This window comes from Xenopus laevis, chromosome 5L, assembly GCF_017654675.1.
Source record: "Xenopus laevis strain J_2021 chromosome 5L, Xenopus_laevis_v10.1, whole genome shotgun sequence".
NCBI classification, from domain to species: Eukaryota; Metazoa; Chordata; class Amphibia; order Anura; family Pipidae; genus Xenopus; species Xenopus laevis.
In genome coordinates, this window is record NC_054379.1 from 132,499,106 (window position 1) to 132,523,443 (window position 24,338).

Genomic DNA, 24,338 nt, shown 5'->3' on the forward strand with positions numbered 1-24,338 from the left:
GATAAAATGGAGTCTATTGGAGATGACCATGCCATAATTCAGAGCTTTCTGGATAACTGGTTTCCGGATAACAGATCCCATACCTTTATATATATATAATTGGTTTAAAAAAAATACAATACATATTTTTAATATTAGATTAAATTCATGAAATGCACTGATGCACAGATTTTGTTTTCCTCCCACACTCCAAAACCATACAGAGTGGTGGCTGATAAAATTGACCCTAGTGTGTGAATGGGATAGGGACCTCAGATTGCAAGCTCCACTGGAGCAGAGACTAATGTTATGAGCTTTGAAACCTGGACAAATGTTGACTCACAAAGGAGGTTCTGAAAACCTTTGTTCTAGTTCATTTATAGATAGGAAAAAAAGATTTCCTCTGCCTGGCATACCCCACAACCTCAGCTCTCTATAGTACAAATTGTACTCAATCATATCTCCCTAATAGATAGCACAGTGCACTTAATTAATATTTCTATATAAGCTTATAATACAGGAATAGGACCTATTATCCAGACTGCTTGGGGCCTGCAGTTTTCCGGATAAAGGATCTTTCTGTAATTTGGATCTTCTTACCTTAAGGGGCAGATTTATCAAAGGTCGAAGTGAAAATTCAATTTTAAAAAATTTGCATTTTGAGCTAATTTTTGTGTACTTTGACTAGTGAATAGTCCAAATTCGATTCGAATTTGAAAAAAATTAGAACATTCAAAATATATTGATATGTACTGTCTCTTAAAAATTAAACTTCGACCATTCGCCATCTAAAACCTGACGAATTTCTGTTTTAGCTTATGGGGGACCTAAAGCCTATTTGGAGTCAATTGGTTGACTTTGAAAAAACTTTTGGAAAAACCTTGAATCGAATTTGATCGATTGCGCTGTTACCTCAATTCGTACGACTCGAATTTGAACGAAAATGGCCTATTCATCCGGTTTTGGCCCAGACAGCCAGGTTTTTAAACCTGCTGTCCAGTTTGAAAATACCTGCCCGGTTTTCAAAAGTCTAAAAAGCCGGGTAGGCCTATCCCCTGCTTACTGAGCAATTTGGGCAATCACACGCCGGCACATCACTGGCCCTCCCCTTCGCATCACTGGCCTGCTATTTCGTGGCACCACCCCTCCCCTTTGCATCACCAGCCCACCCCTTTGTGACACTGCCCTACCACTTCATGTCATTGCCCCACCTCTGATGTCATGAACAACATTCATCCAGGCATCTCATAGGGATAACACCATCCTACCAGGCATCTCATAGGGATAACACCATCCTACCAGGCATCTCATAGGGATAACACCATCCTACCAGGCATCTCATAGGGATAACACCATTCTACCAGGCATCTCATTGGGGTAACACCATCCTACCAGGCATCTCATAGGGATAACATTATTCTACCAGGCATCTCATAGGGATAACACCACCCTACCAGGCATCTCATAGGGATAACACCATCCTACCAGGCATCTCATAGGGATTCCCATTGGGAGGAAGCACACCAGACACTTGGCTTTGCCTTTTAGAACATTTATTCCAGCAGAGTTGGCACAAGCTTTTGGGGTCAACCCCTTTCTCAGGTGCAATCTCATAAGGATAACACCATCCTACCAGGCAGCTTATAGGAACACCATCCATCCAGGCAGCTCATAGAGATAACACCATCCTACCAGGCATCTCATAGGAACACCATCCTACCAGGAAGCTCATAGGAAAACCATCCCACCAGGCAGCTCATAGGAATAACACCACCCTACCAGGCAGCTCATAGGGATAACACCATCCTACCAGGCATCTCATAGGAACACCATCCTACCAGGCAGCTCATGGGAGAACCGTCCCACCAGGCAGCTCATAGGAATAACACCATCCTACCAGGCATCTCATACACCATCCTACCAGACATATCATAGGGATAACACCATCCTACCAGGCAGCGCATAGGAAAACCATCCCACCAGGCAACTCATAGGAATAGCACCATCCTACCAGGCAGCTCATACGGATAACACCATCCTACCAGTCATCTCATAGGAACACCATCCTACCAGGCAGCTCATAGGAAACCCATCCCACCAGTCAGCTCATAGGAATAACACCATCCTACCAGGCAGTTCATAGGAATAACACCATCCTACCAGGCATATCATAGGGATAACACCATCCTACCAGGCAGCTGTTACTAGGCTTGTCATAGACACAACATAATCCTAACAGGCAGCACATAAGTGAGGAGGCAGCGAGCATATGGTTTCAACTTACTATTTCAGCAGTAAGAAATAGTGATGAACGAAATTTTCCACCAAGTTTTGCTGCAAATAGACTTCAATGGGTAAAAAAAATTGTCGGGTCCATGGACTTCAATGCATTTCGGTGAATTTTCTGCATTTTGTGAATTTTGTGGTTGGAAAAGACAATTGCAGCTCTCTGCCCTCCGAGTCTCCATGTAACATTAAGATGCAATTCACTATAACTCACAGTCTACACACAGATTCCTGCCTGCACCCGCATTACCACCTGTATGTGACTTTCTCTAGAGTTCTGTGCAGTCTCCTGTGTGAATCTTCTCAATGACATTCTGCTTCTCTGCAGGAATCCGCTCTCTTTCCAAATCACTTTCCCTCCAGACTTCAACAGCCATGAAAAGGGAGGAGCAGGTGACATCACACACTCCATATTTGTCAGCTTCATTGCAAGCAATGCTAGAGTGTACTGACCAATCAGCTGGCAGAGGTGTGTTTAGCCTAGGAGGAGGGTGTGGCTAGTTTGTTATCTGCCTGGAAGGAGAGGTTCATTCTCTATTCCTCCCTATACAGAGGAAGCAGCGCTGCAGCCGGGAGGTGAGTCCTATCTGTGTGACTGGGGTTTGGGACTGATTCACAGCAGGATGTGCTGATTGGCTCTAGAGCTGCTCACTGGCTGCTCCTTGGGAAAGTTCAAGTAGTCTAATATGGAACAAGTTGCTTGCACTCACTGCTGGGAATATCATTGGCACATCCCAACAAAGGCTGCTTGTTTGTCTCGGCTTATAAACAGCAGCAACAGCCACAACACAGCCCCCCATTAACCCATTCTCTGCTGCACCACAGTATTTGCACCTTTGTCTTTTGCCTTTCGCGAAAAAGCTCTAGAAGTTGATTTGTTAGGTTACTGAATATATTAACATTATGGGCTTGTATATTTTATATGTTTCTGCTGCTCTACTGCTTCATGTGCTGGGTTTGCATGAAATATTTCTCATTTACTCCAGTGAAGATGATTGCACTCACAAGCCAGGGCAGATATATATATTTATGTATATAATAGCTTGGTTGTGTCCCTTTAAGTATATATTTGTGTTGGCTGAATACTGCAAAGTCTGCAGCTGGAGGAAAGCCTGGGCTTGTGTCCTCACCAATCAGTGTGTATATACACTTTATTACCTGGGCTTGTGCCCTCACCAGTCAGTGTGTATATACACTTTATTCCCCTGGGCTTCTGTCCTCACCAGTCAGTGTGTATATACACTTTATTCCCCTGGGCTTCTGTCCTCACCAGTCAGTGTGTATATACACTTTATTACCTGGGCTTCTGTCCTCACCAGTCAGTGTGTATATACACTTTATTCCCCTGGGCTTCTGTCCTCACCATTCAGTGTGTATATACACTTTATTACCTGGGCTTCTGTCCTCACCAGTCAGTGTGTATATACACTTTATTCCCCTGGGCTTCTGTCCTCACCAGTCAGTGTGTATATACACTTTATTACCTGGGCTTCTGTCCTCACCAGTCAGTGTGTATATACACTTTATTAACTGGGCTTCTGTCCTCACCAGTCAGTGTGTATATACACTTTATTCCCCTGGGCTTCTGTCCTCACCAGTCAGTGTGTATATACACTTTATTAACTGGGCTTCTGTCCTCACCAGTCAGTGTGTATATACACTTTATTCCCCTGGGCTTCTGTCCTCACCAGTCAGTGTGTATATACACTTTATTCCCCTGGGCTTCTGTCCTCACCAGTCAGTGTGTATATACACTTTATTCCCCTGGGCTTCTGTCCTCACCAGTCAGTGTGTATATACACTTTATTCCCCTGGGCTTCTGTCCTCACCAGTCAGTGTGTATATACACTTTATTCCCCTGGGCTTCTGTCCTCACCAGTCAGTGTGTATATACACTTTATTCCCCTGGGCTTCTGCCCTCACCAGTCAGTGTGTATATACACTTATTCTCTGGGCTTCTGCCTCACCAGTCAGTGCGTTTATATACACTTTATTACCTGGGCTTCTACCCTCACCAGTCAGTGTGTATATACACTTTATTACACACTTACCGTGACTTGCAAGCTGTAGACGTGTCACATCTCTCTTCTTCCTTTGACTCTCTTCACTCGAATATCTCAGCCATCTCATGTCCTAATGTGGCTACCTCTGTCTACTATAGTACTCTCACCACTGCCCTAAATGAGCTTGCTCCTATAAAAACTAAACGTTCTCGACCCAAACCACTTCAACCTTGGCATACTGCTCATACAAAAGCGCTCCAAAGACACTCACGTGCACTCGAGCATCGCTGGCGCAAATCCCGTTCAGAATCAGACTTTTGGAGCTACAAATCCGCCCCGCGCTCCTTTAACACCAGCCTCTTCCAAGCCAAACAAACATACTTTACTTCACTCATTAACTCCCTTTCTAAAAAACCAGCACAACTTTTCTCCACCTTTAACACTCTCCTTTCCCCTTCTCCACCCCCTCCATGCACATCTGTCTCTGCTCAAGATATTGCTGAGCACTTCAAAAACAAAATTGACACTATCAGAAGGGACATTACACTACTCAACCCCCCTAGACTTCCACCACCCTCGCTCCACACTGCCGAGTCTCTCCTGTGCTCCTTCACCCCTGTCACTGATGAGGAAGTCTCAAAGCTTTTGGCCTCTTCTCACCTTACCACCTGCCCGCTTGATCCAATTCCCTCAAAACTTCTCCGCAATACCAATCCTTGTCTAATCAAAGCCTTAACTCACCTATTTAATCTTTCGCTCTCAACTGGACTGTTTCCTTCTCAACTAAAACATGCTCTTGTCACCCCCATTCTGAAAAAACCCTCTCTTGATCCCTCCAATCTTGACAACCTCCGACCTATCTCTCTGCTACCTTTCATCTCTAAACTACTTGAGCGCCTAGTCTACAACCGACTTACCTCATTCCTCTCTGACAATAACCTGCTGGACCCCCTACAATCTGGTTTTAAGCCACAACACTCCACGGAAACTGCCCTGATTTGACTAACTAATGACCTTTTAACCGCTAAAGCCAACAATCATTTCTCACTACTAATACTGCTTGACCTCTCAGCCGCATTTGACACTGTAGATCACCCTCTCCTCCTCCAGTCCCTCCATTCGCTTGGCCTTCGTGACACAGCCCTGTCCTGGTTCTCTTCTTACATCACCAATCGTTCCTTCAGTGTCTCCTACAAAGGAGTATCATCTTCTCCCCTACCTCTTTCTGTTGGAGTTCCTCAAGGCTCTGTCCTGGGACCATTACTATTCTCCCTCTATACTTCCTCCCTTGGCAAATTAATACATTCGTATGGTTTCCACTACCACCTCTATGCTGACGATACTCAGATCTATCTCGCATCTCCTGATCTCAACCCAGAACTCCTAACTCGCGTCTCCTCCTGCCTGTCCGCTATCTCTACCTGGATGTCGCAACGCTACCTTAAATTAAACCTCTCTAAAACTGAAATGGTTCTCTTTCCTCCAATTAACACCAGTAGCATCCCCGAAGTATCCATCATAGTTAACAATTCCACTATCACCCCCTCTCCCCAGGCCCTGTCATTCACTCCTCATATCCAGTCACTTATTAAATCATGTCACTTCCACCTAAGGAACATATCCAAAATACGATCATTTATCACCCAAGACGCTGCCAAAATTCTTATTCACTCTCTCATCATATCGCGTCTAGACTACTGTAACTCTCTTTTAATTGGCCTCCCCCTCCAGAGACTGTCACCTCTCCAGTCCATAATGAACACTGCTGCGAGGCTCATACACCTCAGCAAGTGCTCCTCCTCTGCCTCGCCATTCTGTCAATCCCTGCACTGGCTTCCGTTACCTTTCAGAATCAAATTCAAATTAATGACACTGACTTTCAAAGCACTTCACAACTCTGCTCCACCCTACATCTCTGAACTCATCTCTATATACTCACCCACTCGCTTACTATGCTCCTCTACTGACCTGCTACTCAACTCTTCTCTCATTACCTCCTCACATGCTCGCATTCAAGACTTTGGAAGGGCTGCACCCCTCCTCTGGAACGCTCTCCCACGGTCTGTCCGACTTTCTCCCAACCTTTCTGCTTTCAAAAAATCTCTGAAAACGCACTTCTTTCGAGAAGCCTACCCTCACTCTGCTTAACTACCAAACGCAACACCACTTACTTCGATCTTGCCCACTCCCACACCTTGTTTATTACTCCCTTCCCTTTAGACTGTATGCCTATGCATAGGGCCTTCCTCACCTCTTTGTACCTGTATTGATTGTGATGTTTGTTACTCCATATGTTCTATATATGTAATTCATGTAATGTAGTTGTATAATCACATTTACTTTACAGTGCTACGCAATATGTTGGCGCTATATAAATACATGTTAATAATAATATTACCTGGGCTTCTACCCTCACCAGTCAGTGTGTATATACACTTTATTCCCCTGGGCTTCTGCCCTCACCAGTCAGTGTGTATATACACTTTTATTCTCTGGGCTTCTGCCTCAACAGTCAGTGTGTGTATATACACTTTATTACCTGGGCTTCTGCCCTCACCAGTCAGTGTGTATATACACTTTATTCCCCTGGGCTTCTGTCCTCACCAGTCAGTGTGTATATACACTTTATTCCCCTGGGCTTCTGCCCTCACCAGTCAGTGTGTATATACACTTTATTCCCCTGGGCTTCTGCCCTCACCAGTCAGTGTGTATATACACTTATTCTCTGGGCTTCTGTCCTCACCAGTCAGTGCGTTTATATACACTTTATTACCTGGGCTTCTACCCTCACCAGTCAGTGTGTATATACATGTAACACCTATTTGGGCTGCATAGCACACAAATAGTTAAACTGTCCAGCTAGCAGTAGAAGCATGGGTTACACGCGACTTCACACAACAGGGTCAGGGCCTTCGCCATGTGGAAGTGTTCCCTCTATGGTGTAGTGCAACTACATCCCCCCAGGCTACTGTGCATACAACAAAAGATGGGCGCCAGGAGGTTCTTGCAGTAAAACAGAAAACGGTTTATTTAACTATGCACAAGGCAAGTGACCACAGGTTTAGTACTCACACAGGAGCTGAGGCAATAGCACATTTCTCACACAGAGCTGCAGGCATTAGGCATTTCTCACAGAGGAAAGATCTCCATTAGGCATTTGCAGTATTCACACTCATTCCCTCCTGGAAGTTGTCAGGAAAGCAGCTTCTACCCTACAGTCCCTCTTCACTGAGGTCCCTGACTGGAGGCAACACATAAAGCCTCTGGGAAGCTACTCCCTTACTGCAAATCCTTGTTGGAGCTTCAGCTGCTCTTTCTCTCTATCCTCTCTGCCTTTCTCTCCTAGAGAGACTATAACAAGTCTGCCCTAGTGCAACTATTCCTCATTCACGGGGTTACCTGGTCCCCGACTTCTTCTTCCAAAGCACATGGGCCTTTCTGGGCCTAGCTGTACCCAGGCTCCCCTGAGCACACCCAGCTGGATCACCATCCACAGGCCAAAGAGGAAGTGGCCACTCCCTACACACACTATATAGCAGTGTAGCAGGGGAGTGTCATTCTCTCCTGGCAGATCACTCTAAGAAAAAAGGTGGGGGCCTTAAAGCTGCAGGGCAGATTACCCAGTAGGGGTCCCTACATACACCCGGGGGAAAAACCCATTTCGTCCCGACAATGGTTTAAACATCCCCAACATATATCAACTTACAGTACCATCACATCCACTTCTGGTATCCTCTCCTAAGGCATACCTGGTAACAATGGTCACTGTAAAGGAAACACAGCATGCACAATACTGTATCAAACATTTTCAATTGCATAATAAACAGTTGCAGTTGGTCAACTTTATTACACATCTGCAAAAATACTTCTCCCCCTCCCAAGGGTCCACACAGGCCAGTCCTTGGGTGCAGAAACACTACTCAGCGAGTAGGTGAAGGCAGAAGAAATGGTGGTGGGGATCAATAGTCCTGAATTAGAACCCACTTAGTCCAGCAGTCCTTCCAGCCACAAAAAACAAGCAAGCAGCACTCTAGGCATCTCACTCTGCAGGAGTCCATAGAAGAGCTGTAGCAAACACAGAAGAATCCATCCTCCAGGTTCTCCTCTTCCAGATCCATGATCCGGGATCACACATGAGCAGGAAATGGCTCCATCCGGGACATCCATCTTCCTCCCATCCAACTGACATCCGCAGGCCTTCAGGAAATTCGGGGCGAACCTCCAAGCCCGAACCCACGGCCAAATACTTCGAAGGAAATTCATACGATTCAAAGAATTCGTACGTTCTGTTTATCCACTTCGAAAAATTTGTACGATCCATTCGTACACTCCGACAAATTCGTACATCCATTCGTACGATTCGAACAAAACAATGCACAGCCTGGTTTTAGGGAATCGAGCCCCACGTTGGGCAGCCAAATGTAACACCTATTTGGGCTGCATAGCACACAAATAGTTAAACTGTCCAGCTAGCAGTAGAAGCATGGGTTACACGCGACTTCACACAACAGGGTCAGGGCCTTCGCCATGTGGAAGTGTTCCCTCTATGGTGTAGTGCAACTACATCCCCCCCAGGCTACTGTGCATACAACAAAAGATGGGCGCCAGGAGGTTCTTGCAGTAAAACAGAAAACGGTTTATTTAACTATGCACGAGGCAAGTGACCTGTCCCCGTCACTGTGAGAAGTGAATCAACAGGCAGTTTACTCGCCCTTCAATCACCACACTGTATAAGTTTTGGAACTTGTGACCTGTGGTCACTTGCCTCGTGCATAGTTAATAAACCGTTTTCTGTTTTACTGCAAGAACCTCCTGGCGCCCATCTTTTGTTGTATGCACAGTAGCCTGGGGGGATGTAGTTGCACTACACCATAGAGGGAACACTTCCACATGGCGAAGGCCCTGACCCTGTTGTGTGAAGTCGCGTGTAACCCATGCTTCTACTGCTAGCTGGACAGTTTAACTATTTGTGTGCTATGCAGCCCAAATAGGTGTTACATACACTTTATTCCCCTGGGCTTCTGCCCTCACCAGTCAGTGTGTATATACACTTTATTCCCCTGGGCTTCTGCCTCACCAGTCAGTGTGTATATACACTTTATTACCTGGGCTTGTGTCCTCACCAGTCAGTGTGTATAAACACTTTTATTCTCTGGGCTTCTGCCTCACCAGTCAGTGTGTAAATACACTTTATTACCTGGGCTTGTGTCCTCACCAGTCAGTGTGTATATACACTTTATTACCTGGGCTTCTGTCCTCACCAGTCAGTGTGTGTATATACACTTTATTACCTGGGCTTGTGCCCTCACCAGTCAGTGTGTATATACACTTTATTAACTTAGCTTCTACCCAAACCAGTCAGTGTTTATATACACTTTTATTCCATGAGCTTCTTTCTTAACCGGTCAGTGAAATCTGAGGACTCATCCCCTTTTCCCTCCTTCCATCGTTATATTTTCTCTTGTGCTTAAAGGAGATGGAATAGTTAAAACTAAGTAAGCCTTATCAGAAAGGTCCACCTAAATATACCAGTAAACCATCAAAGTAATGCTGCTCTGAGTCCTCTGTCAAAAGAAACACAGCATTTCTTTCCTTCTATTGTGTACACATGGGCTTCTGTATCAGACTTCCTGCCTTCAGCTTAAACCTCCTTGCCCCGGGTAAGAGCATGCTCAGTTTGCTCCTCCCCCCCCCCTTCTCTGCTGTAATCTGAGCCCAGAGCTATAAGTGAGCAGGGAGAGTCTCAGGCAGGAAGTGATGTCACACCAAGCTAATACTGCAACTACTATCCTAATCAAACAGAGAGCTTCTAGAGATTTTTACTCCGGTATGGTAAAACATTCTACAGAATAAATATAGCATTCTATCTTGCACTGATGCAGCTAATCTATTGGCAATAAAATGCCTCCGTAGCTTTCCTTCTCCTTTAAAATCTGGCTACTTGTTGGGCCTTTGGCACTGCTAGAACTTGGCCCAGCACTGTTAGCAGACACTGCTTAGGCATGCACAGTCTGTTATCTACAATAACCCCCAAATCCTTCTGAGCTGATGAGGCCCAAATACATTATTTTAGTCAGTTTTGTATCCAAGTACAATTTGTATGTTCCAGACCAATGTTCCTTAATTTAATCAGTAACCTTCTCTGTGGTACTGTATGAAATGACCTTAAAGTAGATTACATCCACTGCCATCCCAAAGGCAAGGTTCCTGCTTCTTATAAAAGCCAAAGGGGTTTGTTTGGCAGTATCCATTGAGTAATTACAAAAGCAAAAATAGGGAGAGACTTACTGTTGCTGAAGACGGAGCCCAAATATTATAAAAATGAAAAATCTTTACTAGGACATGCTTTAGCCTTACATGTTTCGTGCCATGGGTGGGCACTTACTCATAGGCTGAGTAAGTGCCCACCCTTGGCATGACACGCGTTCGGCTAAAGCATGTCCTAAAAAGATTTTTCATTTTTATAATATTTGGGCTCCGTCTTCAGCAACAGTAAGTCTCTCCCTATTTTTGCTTTTGTTATTACCAAATGATGTATAACCCTTAGATTGGGGGTACTCTGGGATGTGACTACTGTGCATAACTTTTTTTGACTCCATTGAACAAGAAAGTTTTGAACCTAATTGGACTTTGAACTATTGTTAGAAAATTGGAGGCACACACTACAGCAAAACATCATATCTACCAGTATCTCAAAACAATGCTGGTAGAGTATCCTCAAGGCTTTGGTACCACATGTTATCATAGGCACCACCTGTTATCCCACAGTCTTTTCCAAAAAGCCATTACCCCCATTGCTACAGGCACATTTTTATGAAATTCCATATAGTCTAAAGATCAGCCCTTAATACACATTGGTGCACAACCAAAACCCTTGCACCCATGTGATTGGTAATGCAAGCTGAGCTTTGCTCCAAAAATTCAAAGGGCAGTCCTTTTTCTAATGTCTACCATAGGCCAACTGTAGATACAGGACTTCCCAGTGTCTCGCCTATTGGGACTAGGTAGGTTCCAGGGGCAACCCATATTCCACTCACCTATACATAGTAACGTAGTAAGTAAGGTTGAAAAAAGACACATGTCCATCGAGTTCAACCTTTTTTTTTTTTATTAACTACCTATCTGCCAGTTGATCCAGAGGAAGGCAAAAAACCCATCTGAAGCCTCTCCAAGAGGGGGAAAAATTCCTTCCTGACTCCAAAATGGCAATCGGACTAGTCCCTGGATCAACTTGGACTATGAGCTATTTCCCATAACCCTGTATTCCTTTACTTGCTAAAAAGCTATCCAACCCCTTCTTAAAGCTATCTAATGTATCAGCCTGTACAACTGATTCAGGGAGAGAATTCCACATCTTCACAGCTCTCACTGTAAAAAACCCCTTCCGAATATTTAGGCGGAACCTCTTTTCTTCTAATCGGAATGGGTGACCTAGTGTCAGATGGAAAGACCTACTGGTAAATAAAGCATTCGAGAGATTATTATATGATCCCCTTATATATTTATACATAGTCATCATATCACCCCTTAAGCCCCTCTTCCCAGCGTGAACATTCCCAATTTGGCCAGTCTTTCCTCATAGCTAAGATTTTCAATACCTTTTACCAGCTTAGTTGCCCTTCTCTGTACCCTCTCTAATACAATAAAGTCCTGTTTGAGTGATGGAGACCAAAACTGTACAGCATATTCAAGATGGGGCCTTACAAGTGCTCTATACAGTGGAAGAATGACCCCCTCCTCCCTTGAATCTATGCCCCTTTTAATACAGCTCAAGACCTTATTTGCCCTTGATGCTGCTGACTTGCATTGTTTGCTACAGCCAAGTTTATCATCTACAAGGACTTCAAGGTCCTTTTCCATAATGGATTTGCCTAGTGCAGTCCCATTAAGGGTATAAGTGGCTTGGATATTTTTACATCCCAGGTGCATGACTTTACATTTATCAACATTGAACTATAGCCCACCAAACCTAAACAGTGCTGCGTTCAGATCAAGGCACTCCATTCTAGCAGTGCAAAGAGCTGGGCTTCTTGTTGCAATAATCAAGGCAATGTTCAAAGTTTCAAGAATCATGAAAAGCAAACAAATACTGCTTTCAATTGTAATTGCTGTTGACAATGTTTAATTAATGAGATATTGCTTCAAAAGAAATTTCTGTTCATTATTGTAAAAATTTTTTGGGTGGAGTTAAATGCCCAACAGCTGCCCCCAACAAACACCCCAAACATTGATGCCACAAAAATAAACCCACAACATATGTAATTCCAGTATCATGATATGTACATGGGAATCCCTGTTTTACTTGATTTATTTGGCTCTTTCAGATGATCAGGGCATGCTCTTTGCTTGCTGGGATAACAGACATGAGAGAGAGAAGACAGCAGTGTTACGGGAAAAAGAATTAGTGCATTTGCTGAAAGTAAACAATTGTTCAAACAGTAACACCTTTTTTTCTGGGAATCTGGGAAAGCCTTCCAGTTATCTAAGTCAGGCACTGCAAGAGTGAATGAGAGGAGTGCAGGAATACATCTGAATGAGGTCTAACCAGATAAAGACAGACTGTCTGCAAGTTTTAATTTATGGCTTACTGTGTCTGTCTTTTTAAACATGTGGTTCTCACATTAAACCTGTGGTCCTGTGGTCCATTTGTGAGGCTCTTCCAGTACTTGACTCTTCAGTAAACCTTCCCTGGATCTTGGCTTTCCACTATAATCTTACCATTTAGAGAACAGCCTCACTTTTCTTACACCCCTGTCATACCCCTCGTTCCTTGTGAAACTTATCTATATTCTTGTTTTATTTCTGTTTTGCATTATCATTCCAACTGTGCAGATAACACCCTACTTTCCCAGTGAGTGAATGCTGAAGAGAACATGTACTAAAAAAGATGACCCCAAACTGTGGGTCCCAAAGTATTGGACTGGAGTTGATGCATGTAGTGTATACATTGATGGAGAAACTACAGGAACTCCCAATTCCTCCTGTTTAATATATGCACTAAAACAATTTGTAATGGGCACAGAAATGTGGCTTCTATTCATATCCAGGACGGAAGGCATGGGAAGGGTGGTTGGGATATGACAGGTTCCCCACTGTCTAAAATATAACATGAGAGAAATCCAATGTGTGGCTACAACCAAATGTAATTTACCTCCTGAGCGCTTGCGGTTATGCCCCAACATCCACATAGATGCGCACTACCTTGTGTTTTGTTACCTGTTTTGTCTTAAAGGGGTTGTTCAGCTTCCAACACTTTTTTTTATTACTTTCTATTTTCTATTTGTGTCCGTTTTTCTAATATTGAAGAGTAAAGGTTCATGTTTTACCTTATTATGTCTTTCGAAAGTAGATCTGGGAGGGAGGTCGCCAACTCTGTAACTGTTCTAAATTGATACATTTAGTTGATACATTTGTTATCTTTGTCCCTGCTGAGCTGAATGCCTGAGTTTCATTAAAGGGCACCTGAGAACGCATTTTAGGACATCATCAGAGAACACACGCTCCTGCGTTTGCACTCCTAACGAAGAAGTATGCAGACTCGCCTCTTATTTTACTCACTGATCCCAAGAGGCTGCAGTCACACATCTGTGCTGTCCACAAATCCTGTTGTAATCTCCCCCCTCGTGGATCATTCCTCAGCCCTCCCTACTTGGTCCTCGTGCAAACTCTCCATCCTCAGCCCTCCCTCCTCGGCTCTCCCTCCTCAGCTCTTAGCCCTTCCACCTCAGACCTCGGCTTCTAAGCCAGGCTGATGGCTATGGAGGGAGGGCTGAGGATTGAGAGCGTTTGTAGTGAGGGCTGAGGAGGAATGGTTGAGGACGGAGAGCATTTGTACTGAGGAGGAAGAGCTGAAGGCTGAGTAGAGAGGACCCAGGATCGAGGTGCGACTGCAGCCTTTCAGGATGGGTGAGAGAAAAAGCAGGCAATGCTGCATTCCTCTACCTTAGGAGATTGCATGCAGGAGAGCAATTACCCCTGGATGTCCTAAAATGCTTTCCATATACCTGTTGGGTAATAATGTTATCCCCAACCAAAGGTGTGGGCTAATAGAGGCGCATTCTGGTTGGGGATAACAGTAGTTTTTAAAAAAAAAAATTGCCAGCGTAGGCTACCCGCACCGGGAGGGAGCTCTCGGTGTGTGCGGCCATGTGACGTCACACGCATGCACATAATGAAAAGCTGGCCAGAAATTTCTCATTATGCGTGTGACGTCACATGGCTGTTGCACTGGGAGCTTCTTCCCGGTGTGGATAGCCTAGCGCTGGCGGGGGGGGGGCCATTAAAAAAAAAAAAAAAAAAAATACTGTTTTCCCCAACGAGAATGCAGACTCTATTGGCCCGCACCCTTGGTTGGACATTACATTTTTACCCAACAGGTGCCCTTTAAAAGCAGCTGTTAGAATTTATACAATAGTTGCTATTTTCAGAGATGTATCAACTAATGTAGCAAATTGTAATAGTTCAGAATGTAGACCTGTATCACTGAGCTGCCAAACGGAAACACCAGAGACAGGAGCATTCAACTTGAACTGGGAAAAGTAGGAAAATTAACTAAAAAAAGTGTTTGGAAGGTGAATGACCCTTTAAGGAGTAAAGTGATCCCCCCCCCCAATGATTTTAGGATACTAACCAGTGGAAGAGCAACAAACTATTTAGTGGGATCTAGTTTGAGCACTTTTTGGTCTGTATTCTCTCTTCCCATCTAAAGCACTTCCCAGTATCATCGCTTTGAATTCATGGTCCATTGCTGTAACTTCTTTCTTTCTCTAAATGCTAGAAAGGCTTAGGGACTGGACTTCATGGACTGGGGTTCTTTATATCACTTTTGGGTCCCTCCTTGGTTGTTGGATGGTACAGATATTTCAACCTGCATACTGTGTATAGCACCTAGTGTATGCAGAACACATTTCATGTTGTACAAGTCAAAACCCTATATATATATATATATATATATATATATATATATATATATATATATATATATATATATATATATATATATATATATATATATATATATATATATATATATATATATATATATATATATATATATATATATATATATATATATTTCACATTGGGTGAGTAAAGCTGACCATACAAACAGAGCAATATGGCCTGCCATCTGTCTCTTTAGCCATGAAATTGGCCAAGCATCAGTGTGTGTGTGTTTTCGACACAATCATTTCGAAAAAAAACATGTACCAAATATGCAAAGTCTTATGAGCTGTTGATGTCCATCTGTGTGTGGGAGATCATGTGGTCTATGCAGTCTGGTCAGTTGTAGAGTTGAATGACTTGATCACATGGTGTGACTGTATATGGTCCAGTTGTCTTACTGTTGTCACTAATGATGTCATTTTAGTGCCATTTCAAGGAAGGGAGAGGGAAGATTGCCATTCACTATTGACTGCATACAACTTATGTGTTATAGGTTTATTTATTTCTTTGTTTTGTGCAGTTTATTTACTAGGAATGGTATGATTAAGCTAGAAAGTCTCTTAATCCATACATTAACCAGAGAAGGCAACAGATATTTTTTTTGTAAATGTCTTGAAATGCCGTCTCTTTCGGCCCCTAAAGTATAACATGCTTGCAGCTCCGGTCAGTGTTTTATATGGATGCTGCCATCTCATTAGTGTGCATTGTACTGCATCCCCACAAAAGCGCTCTAAGGAAAGACACAAGTTACCAGTGAATGATTTTCAGCCCAGTGAGACCTCTGTTTGCTTTCCCAGCTCAGCCCTATCACCGTGTTGCCAGACCCCCTGCCCCCATGCATTGTCCTTGCTACTAAACCAGAATGTGAATACAGAATGGAAAAGGGAATGAATGAGAGAAGTGGGGTAGCAAAGTGAGACAGAAGATAATAAAGCACAATATGTAATCTGAACAGGCACCCCCATCTAGGGGTTACTAGATCCCTTAATAGTCTAGACAATCAGTGTAGGTCTTTAGCATGCATTAATTAGATGTATCCCTGAATTTTCCAGTGGTCTGGTATTCCTAAACCTAAATTTGTTGGGCCAGTGTCAAATGATCACTAAATTGGTTGCTTAATTGTGCAAAAATCTGCTTGTAGGATGGTGGTGCCAATGCTTATGTAATATATGCCTGCGTGACTGGAACCCATAGAGACTGTTTGTGTGTGACCTACCTATCTTATCAGGTGTACCGCCTCAGTAATGCCCCTGGTGTATGAATTCTAATCTTCCTCTGTTAGAACCTATCAATGAGGAGGGAGTATGCACCCAATGCCTAGGATTGGATGCTGATGCAGGAGATCTCATAAGGAGCTCAGGTAGGAACATAGGACTTGCTTATGAGGAACTAGCTAGTGTGAGAGTTCCTACATTTACATACTCTAGAAACCTCCGTAAGTCACACGCCAGCAAATGCAGAGCGGAAACGAGGACTATGGTTGCACTCTGCAAATTTTGCACCAGGAGCCACCGGACAATAGTGATGTTACTGGTATAGGCTTTACCCGGAATGCTTGGTACCTGGGCTTCTTCTGTTATTTGCAAGACCATGCATTAGGCTATAAAATAAATTTATAAATTAAAAGGACCCAGTAAGATAGTTTTGCCACCAACATTTTTGACTTACTTGCACTTGGATTGAGTTTGAACAAGCATTTAATTCTCCTCCCATGGAAACGAGAATGGTATGTTTTGCCTCTACTAATTCTCTTCTACAGCCACAAACGGATACTTAAAATGCTAATTCAGAATTCAAATTTCAGGCACGTCTCTGTAACACTGTGAAAAGGAAGTGAGGCTTTAATTTGAATTTGGTGCTTTCCAGGCTGTAAGCTGCAGAAACCTTTGCTTATGGAAAAAAACTTCACTATTAATGCGCTGTGCTTCATGTCCATCTCCCAGATAGTTTGCAACATGGATTGAACGGTGACTCCTGTATCTAAATGGGAGTTTTCCAGGGATGACAGTGAAGGTATACCATATCTATGGATAGTGCTGATTGTATAGAAGTAACTTTTTGATTATGTCCCTAAATTACCTAAGACATATTCTTTTTTTTTTTTTGTAACTTAAATTTTATTTTTTTGTAAAGAGTAGCAAAATTGCATTTACAGACAAGATAAAAGTATAAGGGATACATTGCAGTTCACATACATAATAGGCATCAGCCTTTCATACATGTATATTATACCCTATAGCCGAAGACATAGAATTCCGCAATTGCGAAGTGTGGTCTATGCAATTAGAAATAATAAAATCAAAGTAAATTATCAACAAAAAAAGTAAAGAGAATCAAATATAAAAAGACAAGAGATTAAGTAAACAGAACTAAGGTTAGACTCGATGCCATATGGCTTAGTTCCCATTAACCCAGTGGGACTAAGAATAGACTAGTAAGTGTCTTCTAGTAGGTGTCCTCAACTCTTCCCAGGTTTATAGACCGTGGACTTAAGTAAAATTAAAGGAGGCGGAGGTCCCAGGGTGACCATGTTCTTAAAAACTGAGGTAGTTTGTTTTGCAACAAAGCAATAGAATGTTCAAACCTTTTGTTGCTTTCAATTCTGTTGTTTATTTCCAACCAGGAGGGGATAGCCGATGACTTCCATTTAGATGCTATAGAAATACGTATCACTGTCAGTATATGGTTAATCAATTTCTGAGTATGTTTAGGTTGGTTCTCAAAGGGCTTCCCCAACAAGAAGGTAGTAACCTCTAAGGGAGTATCTCTATGCATCAGACAATCTAGCAATTTTTTAACCTCTAACCAAAACGGCTGTATACAGGGGCACTCCCAGAATATATGATATAATGTGCCAACATTCAGGCACCCTCTCCAGCATAATGGCGAAACATCCGGGAATATATTATGTAATCTAGAAGGAGTGAGGTACCAACACATTAGTATCTTATATATATTTTCTTTTTGCTTTACACAGGTTACGCTGCTTTTAGCATTGAGCCAAATATCCGACCAATCCTCCTCAGGGATTTCATAACCAAGTAGAGTGTCCCATTTTTTCACATAGTTATGTTTGTAACCTGTTAGGCGAGTAGGGTCATTAATCAATCTATATATTTTGGATATTAGGCCTTTCTGTGGCAAGCCTTTGAGCGCCAAGTTTTCAAATTGAGTAGGAGCTTCTTCCCGAAATGTTCTAATAAATGGATCGGCATAATGTCTCATTTGAAAGTAGAAATACCAGGGTATTGCATTGCTAGATGTTTTAGCAATCAATTGATCTAGAGTAAGCATGATCGTTTGCGAAGTATTCAATAAATCAGAAATCCTGAATAACTCTACTAATTCGTCTGGCTGGCTTCCCCAGAATGTTAGTCCTGGCTGGAATGAAGGATTACCTCGCACAGCAGTTATGGGGGAGTAGGCTAAGGATAGTTTATATTTGATCTTCAATTTCCTCCATAAATGCAATGTTAGAGCCGTAGTATTTAACATCATAATTTTAGGTAGCACAATCCCTGGGGTGGGCCAAAACCAGATATTAGGATGGTAAGGAAGGAACTGTGAGTTTTCTATATGTGTCCAATGGGATTTAGGGGTCCAAGAGGACCATGCTAGCACTGGTCGAAGTTAGGCAGCTTCATAGTATCGGTGCAGGAGCGGGACTCCAAGTCCTCCCTGTATAAGTGAAGTGGTTAATGTCTGTCTGTTAATTCGATGTTTCTTTTTCCCCCAAATAAAGCTATGAATTGCTGTCTGTATTTCTTTAAAGAATTTCTGTGGGATGGGCACCGGTAGGGTTTCAAATAAATATAAAAATTTGGGCAAAATGTTCATCTTAACGGAGTTAATTATGCCCAACCACGAAATTGGGTATGTATGCCATTTAAGAAGGGTAGATTTTATCTTTTGTGCTAGTGGCATAAAATTTTGGCGAAATAGGCCCTCATATGTAAGAGTAATTTTAGTTCCCAAATAGGATATGTAATCCGTCTTCCAGTTATATTTATATTGTGTGCGTAAAGCTACTATCATATGGGCTGGCAGTCCTATGGGAAGAGCTTCCGTTTTAGATATATTTAATTTATAACCGGATAGTCTCCCATAGCAATCTAACAATTCTTGAAGCGCTGGTAGCGAGGTTTGGGGGGACGTTAATGTTAATATTACATCATCTGCATAAAGTGCAATTTTATATTTTAAAGACCCTATGGTTATACCTTGTATAGTCTTGCTCGTTCTGATAGTTGCTGCTAGGGGCTCAATGCTCAAAGCATACAGTTAGGGGGAAAGGGGGCACCCCTGTCTCGTCCCATTTAGGATCTTTATCGGGTTTCTGGTCCGTGCAGGTAATTTTAAGAAAGTGCTAGGTGTGGTATACAATGCTTTTAAAGCGGTTAAATAAGGGCCTGAGAGATTCAAATGTGTAAGTAAAGCAAATAAATATGACCAGTCTAAACGGTCAAAAGCTTTTTCCGCGTCTAAGCTTAATACCAACATTTCCTGACCGTTTTTCTGTACCAGATCGATTATATTAATAAGCCTTCGAGTGTTGTCCCCGGCTTGTCGCCCCTGTATAAATCCCACTTGGTCCATATTTATCAACCGAGGTAAAAGAGGAGCTAGCCGATTTGCCAGTATTTTAGAATATAATTTAAGATCAGAATTCAACAGTGCTATAGGCCTATAATTCGAACACAGGGTATGATCTTTACCTTCCTTTGGAATCAAGGATAGATATGACGTAAGCATGGAGGAAGGTATAGGTAGGCCTCTCATAAACATATTAAAGAGTTCTACAAGATGTGGGGCTAAGATGCTAGCATACAGTTTGTAATATTGATAGGGATAGCCATCAGGGCCAGGAGCCTTTCCGTTTGGAAGGTCTTTCAAAGTGCTAAGAACCTCTCTTAAAGTGATGTCTTCATTTAAGACCTGAAGATCATCCTCCTGAAATTTTTCCAAGTTAGCCTGATGGAAGAAAGTCTCAAGGGACAAAGGTGATGGCGACATGTCCGATCTAATGGAATATAATTTAGTATAGTATGACTGAAACTGGTCAGCGATCTCGTCAGGGCTATAAACAGAAAGACCCAGGCTGTCCTTAACAGATTTAATTACCATTTGTGCTTTTTGCTCCCTGAGTCATCTGGCTAACAGGGTGTGCTGCTTATAACCCTTTTCGTAAAATAATTGTCTAGTCCATATCAGTGCCCTCTCAGCCTCTGCTTGCTTCAAAGCACATAGGTCTTTATGTACAGACAGAATTTTATCTAAAACGGAGTCCTAAGACATATTCTTATTCCTTCTCTTGGATAGACCATGCATCTGTTGGGTGCAGAAATTGGAACTGATGGTTGCAAAGACTGTAATTGTGCTGCCAAATAAAGGACCATTATAGGTTTTGGTATTAATAGTTATTATAAGATACATTTTCCATATTCTCTGATTTTTTTTTTTCAGGGTGCTGACTCCTGATACAGCAGCATTCAGAGAGATCTCCATTGCCAGAAGGTTGCCTGGGGTTTTGTTTAAAAATGCAAGTAGCTTCTCTAGAAAGAACACTTTGCATGTTGAGTACTTTTTCCCCCTAAACTAGACGTGCCATGTATCTTTTCTGTAGCCCAGCACAGCTGTCCTTTGTCTCCAAGTCCTCTTGCCACTTCCAACTTCAGGATCTCCGTGTCCTTGCCATGACATAACCCTAGTCTAGAAAGAGGCAGTGCCCTTCAAAAGAAAGTCATTTAATTTTTAACCTTTATTAGAACAGTTATCCACAAAAATCTCAAGATCCATAATTGAGGATACCACCAACACATTACCATTCAGTGTATAACTATAATTTATTTCTCCCAAAGTGTAAAATCTTGCACTTATCAGCATTGAACCTCATTTGTCTGCTGCCCAGTTTTTAATTTTAGTCAAATTGCTTTTCAAAATGGCAGCATCCTGCATGGAACTTATAGTTTTGTACAAGTTCGTATTATAGTTAAGCGCAGGTTATCAAAACCAGAAACAATACTTTCAATGCCCACCTCCAAGCCATTAATAAACAAGTTTTAAAAAAAAAAAAAAAGGGCCAAGGAAGGACCCCTACAGAACTCCACTAGCAACACTGTTCCAATTAGAATGTAATCACCAATCAATGCAATTGTTGTAGGCCAATATGTGAACTAAGAAGATCATATCCCCTGCCATCCCAGAGTCTAGATTCCTGCTCACCACCTCAGAGAAGGTCATTAAATTAGTCTGGCAAGATCTGTTAAGTATAAAACCATGCTGGCACAAACTTGTAGTATCATGATTTTCAATATATAAAGTATCTTATCCCATATTAGCCATTCAAATAGCTTTCCTGCCACCGATGTCAAACTAACAGGCCTATAGTGTTCAGGCTGAGAACAGGAATTCTAAACAATTAAGTAAAGATGTTTGGCAATCACAGAGCTAAGTTCTTTTTATACATTTGGATGAATGCCATCCAGTCATGTACGTTTGTTTACCTTTACATGCTCCAGCCTCTTTTGAATCCTCCTCCTGAGTCATCCATGCATCGGTAATTATATTATTAGAATTGGGTATATTAAAAAGGAAGGCTTCATTAGCTAGTTACTCAACTTAGCAAGCTGCATGCTTCTAATACAAGAACAAAGGACAACTGACTCTTTTTTAGAGAGTTAGACTAAGCTGACTGTGAAAAAGTAGAAGGGCCCTGTCTCTTTTATGTAATGTCAACATATTCTCCAGTGCTTCACAGAAATTAAATATCATTCACATCAGGCTCTGCTCCAGGGCAGCTTTCAATCTCAGGATACTCAATTTTAGCAAGAACTACTTACCCTTCTTCCATATTTATAAAGACAGCAGAGTTGCCTGTTACTAAATAGAACTCCCTGTTGGTCTTATATAACATTGTTCCATAATTTAAGATACAGCGGAAATGTCGTCTATTCGTTAATATCGTCCTCAACTTGTGTAGTGTTTTTATGCCACATATTTGGTCTGAATAGATAACTTTTCTTGCTCAGTGATGGCATTTTATTTGTATCTGACTAACATCTTAGACCAGAGCTGGTTAGAGGGAGACCTAGGAACCAGATATTGCCTTGTAATGGATTTTATGAACCTAAATAACTGAAAAAGCCCTTGTTTGAATACATCAGAATTATATTAGAATTTGGCCACTGAACATTTCATGTGCCACTTAATGTAAAAGGTCGGGCACCACAATGTCATTTGCTGATGTTATAATTACTGAGAATTCTAATTTGCAGGCTGTTTTCTCCACAAAGTAAAGACCGAGGTTATAAGTAAACATTCAAATCATTTATTGGGACATACAGATAACCACCTAACGTATGTCCCAATAAATGATTTGAATTTTTACTTATAACCTTGGTCTTTACTTTTTGGAGAAAACTCACAACTTTTTGCTGTTTTGGACTTTTGCACCTGTGGACTGGGGTGAACTGTGAGTATTTTCTCTTTTCATTAATTGCCGTGGATATTTTGCTTTTTGATTAATAATGGTACACTAAGAGTAGGACTACACGGATGTTTTCGCCGACAAATTGATTGCGACAGAAATAAGGTAAGAGATAGAAATGTCGGATGAAGTCGCATCGTTGATTCGGCATGACTATCTGATGCAGACGCAGCATGTAGCGTCTGCATCTGACAGTCGCGTCGGATCAACGCTGTGACTTAATTCGATAATGCATTCACTTACCTTATTTCAATTGCATGCGATTTGTCGCCGTCGTTTTGTCGCAGCGCGTCGGATCGCACCAAAAACATCCGTGTAGTCCTACCCTTACTGGCACTGTGCACCAATCCTTCTCATATCTAGAGTGGGAGTTCCAAAGCACAGAACATTTATGTTCTTTTCAGGTTGGGGTAAACCTTGCTCTGGATGAGACTTTGAGAAATGGAGAGTGATATTTTACTTCTTTATTTTTAAGACTTGCTTTGTAGATTCTGCTGCAGAATGTGCTGTCGACGTGCTGATGTACTTATACCCTTCATATCTTTAAAATCTATTATTTTATTATATTTTTACATTGGCCCCCATAGAATAATATGAGGGTATTCTATATTGGCAAGAAAGCTAGCAGATAGGTTTCTAAAGCTAAATGAATCCAGTCCAGCACTTTTCAGTCTTGGAGTAGCCACAAGGGAGCTTTTTTTGTAGGCAGAAAGCTTCTGTTGTATTCCCTGGGTCTATAAACTTTCTGTGTTGCTGGCAGCAATAAAAATTATTTATTGGGCTTTAATCTTATAAAGAACACAAGTCTGTGCTGTACAAAGGCCCTTTACATCTGTGTCTGCATCTACCGTGTTGTAGGAAAGGATGCAGAAAAGAATATAGACGCTGCAGAATACAACACATTCCTGACAACATTTACATTTTGCTGGGGTTCCGATTAAATGGAAAGGGTATAAATATATAAAAAAAGCAGAAACTGCAGTACCCTGTGGCACACTCTACTACTGTATCTTCTGTCCTCATTAAAATGCATCAGGCCTTGTTGGAAAACAGGGAAGCAACAGTCGTGTTTCTATTCTGCTAAATGTCGAGCTCTGTGGCTACATTTGGCACATTGTATTCTGTTTTGCCCGTTCAGCACATTCCATACAATCTGCAAAAACCTGCATTTTTTTTATCTTAAAGGAGTTGTATTCCTATATTTAACATTGTGCCTACTAAAAGCAGACTAAAAGGGGAACACCACACACATTTTTTGCTTAATAAAAAAACCAGGTGCAGTATACATTGGGAAGCTGGGGAAGTATGTTTTAAAAAGGCGCCCTGACCCACTGAAGCTGTTACCCATGGCATGTGCCTCCGGTTCTGCCTTAAAAAAAAAATGTCTCTGATCATTACATTTTAAAAATGCATTTTGCAGAGTTGCTAATAAGACATAATTTTGTGACTTTAGATTCCCTCTGGATAAATTAGAGACCATATCATTCTTCCATCTTGAGGAAGGCTATAGTAAGATGAAATTGCTGAAATGGGAAGTGCTGTAGACCGTTCTGTGATAAATTAATAGGAGCACTGTTATAATTGTATGTCCTGAAGGCTTCTTGAGGTATAATTGTATTTTTTTCAATAAGTTTTACAGT

At 42.0% G+C, this 24,338-nt stretch overlaps 1 protein-coding gene across 2 annotated transcripts in view; it reads left to right on the forward strand.

Moving 5' to 3' along the window:
• Nucleotides 1–2,798: 2,798 nt before the first annotated feature.
• The window catches only part of serpine2.L (serpin peptidase inhibitor, clade E (nexin, plasminogen activator inhibitor type 1), member 2 L homeolog), a 34,561-nt gene continuing 13,021 nt past the window's right edge, over nucleotides 2,799–24,338 (forward strand). Inside the window, 1 exon segment of one of the 2 annotated variants that reach the window (NM_001093520.1) lies at nucleotides 2,799–2,841. The gene's annotated coding sequence lies outside the window, so the exon portion shown is untranslated. 2 annotated transcript variants of the gene reach the window in all.